We start from the raw sequence: 2,866 nt of genomic DNA, 5'->3' as shown, positions 1-2,866 counted from the left end.
TGGATCCCTTGACCCAAGGAGGTCAAGGCAGCAGTGAGCCTTGATGGCACCACTGCACTCCAGTCTGGGTGACAGGGTGAAAACGCCTCAAAAACAAAAACAACAAAACAAAAAAGAAGGATGGCCAAATTGTGCTATATTCAAATAAAGGACCACTACACAGCATGAAAAAACAGAATTTTTTTTTTTTCTTTTTGAGACGGAGTCTCACATCACCCAGGCTGGAGTGCAGTGATGTAATCTCAGCTCACTTGTAACCTCCACCTCCCAGGTCCAAGCGATTCTCCTGCCTCAGCCTCCTAACTGGGATTACATCTGCCACCACCACAGGCTAATTTTTGTATTTTTAGTAGAGACAGGGTTTCACCATGTTGGCCAGGCTGGTCTTCAACTCCTGACCTCAAGTGATCCACCCGCCTTGGCCTCTCAAAGTGCTGGGATTACAAGCATGAGCCACTGCACCTGGTTGAAAAAATTGAACTTCTGAGACATATAGTAACATGGATGAATTCCACAAACACAATATTGTGCAAAATGTATGTATAATTCCCTTTTTATAAAACTCAAGAGCAAGCCAAACTAATCTGTAGAGGTCAAAATAGTGGTTACTTCTAGGGGATACTGAGTAGGAGGGGAAGTGAGGGAACGTTCTGGGGACCTGGCAATGTTCTGTATCTTGATCTGGAGGGTAACAGCCCCAAGGTATACATATTGAGGATTCATCATATTGAAGTCTAAAACTGGTGCACATTACTGAATGGTGTATCTCAAAAAGTTAGGAAAAAAAAGAAATAGTTAAACATGGTGTAACTCAAAAAGTTAGGAAAAAAAAAGAAATAGTTAAACAATTTCTGGGTATGGTAGACAATTGTTTTTGTTCCCTCCTCCCCATGCATCCACTTCCCTTTAATCCAGAAAGCCCTCCAACTTTCTTTTGGGGTTGCGTCACTCCTTTTTCTTCTTTTTTCTTTTTGAGACAGAGTCTTGTTCTGTTGCCCACGCTGAAGTGCAGTGGCGTGATCTTGGCTCACTGCAACCTCCACCTCCCGGGTTCAGGTGATTCTCCTGCCTCAGCCTCCTGAGTAGCTGGGATATCAGGCACATGCCACCACAACCAGCTAATTTTTTTGTATTTTTAGTAGAGATGGGCTTCCACCATGTTGGTCAGGCTGGTCTCAAACTCCTGACCTCATGATCTGCCCGCCTCAGCCTCCCAAAGTGCTGACATTACAGGCATGAGCCACTGCACCTGGCCCCCACTCCCTTTCTCAGTGTTTTAGGTGGAGCTGACTCGGCTGTAGGCACATGACCCAGGCCCCAAATCAGAGTGCCATTCCCCTAGCCACAATGATTACTTCAGGGATGAGAACAGGACTAAACCGGCTGAGGCAATCCCAGACATTTTGTTGGAACTAATGGAAAAAGGTGTTCTTTCCACTGCTGTTACTAACGTACCAGGATAGAAGCCTGGGGCTGCCAGTGGCCACCTTGCCACCTGTTAGAGAGCCTGCCTGAGGGCACACAGAGGAAAGCAGAGGGACAGAAAATTCTTCCTGATGAACCCATCTGAGTCTGGGTCCAGCTATCACTGTATTTGAATTTTTCATTAAGTGAATCAATACATTCACTTTTTTAGCTAACTGCTTGGATTTGGGTTTCCAACAGTTTAATAATGAGAGTCTAATATACTGGGAATGAGACAAAATTATGAGAAAAACGGAGGGACTTGGAGTATGAACGCTGAGGCTTGATCCGTCTGTTTTGTGGCTGCTCGTCCTGTGAGACCATGGCACTAGCAGGAGACTGGTGAGGCAGGCTGCAGGGGCCATGTGGGAGGGACTCTGGTCCTCACTTGTAAAGGGTTCCAGAGCAAGTCTAGAGAACCAGATTCTACTCCCCATTCTGTCGCTTCTTAGAGGCGGGACCTTGGGCAAATCATGACACCTCTTTTAGCCTTGTTCCTTCTATGATTTTTATTTATTTGTAGAGATGGGATTTCACCATGTTAACCAGGATGGTCTTGAACTCCTAGCCTCTTGTGATCCGCCTGCCTCAGCCTCCCAGTCCTGGGATTACAGGTGTGAGCTACCCCACCTGGCCTCCTCTATATGGAATAGCAACTCTTAGCTCACAGGTTGTTATACAGATCAAATGCTAGTTTCCCAATCTCTCCCGCTTTTTTACACCCTTGGCTGAAACAGCTCGTGCATCCTGGGCATTCTTACCATTGTCATAATGATCTTTAACCATGTGTGAACCCCCAAGGGCAAGAAAATTTTCATCTCTAGGACCTCTTACCAACAAGGCTGGCCACACAGCTGGTAGGGACTACCAAGTGGCCTTGCAGGCCAGAGGCTTACAGTATGATAGCCCACTCACCCCCGATCCTTCATTCCCTTGCTTAGTAGATGGGGCTGAATCTGGTATACTGGTGGCTTAGAAGAACTCGGGGGGAAATTGCTGAGGTAGTCTGATCTTGGGAAGCTGAATGATATGAACCTCCCCTGGAGCTGGGTAGAGACTTTCACAACTGACCAGAAGCAGGGGCTGAGTGGTGCTGAATGGGAGCTGTGGCTGCCTGGGTCCCTTCCTCAAACTTGGCTGCAAAGGATGGGACAAAGAGCTCTGAGGCCATAACATTCTTCTTTTTAAATTTTAAAAATTATTATTTTTAGAGACAGAGTCTTGCTCTGTTGCCCAAATTAGAGCACACTGGCATAACCATAGTTCACTGCAGCCTTGAACTCCGGGTTCAAGCAATCCTCCTGCCTCACCCTTCCAGGTAACTAGGATTACAGGAATGCACCACCACACCCAGCTATCTTCTTTTAAAATTTATTTTTATACCGTTTTTTTTTTTTTTTTT

Source organism: Cebus imitator, unplaced genomic scaffold (assembly GCF_001604975.1).
Source record: "Cebus imitator isolate Cc_AM_T3 unplaced genomic scaffold, Cebus_imitator-1.0 Scaffold478, whole genome shotgun sequence".
Lineage (NCBI taxonomy): Eukaryota > Metazoa > Chordata > Mammalia > Primates > Cebidae > Cebus > Cebus imitator.
This window is presented reverse-complemented; position numbering follows the sequence as displayed.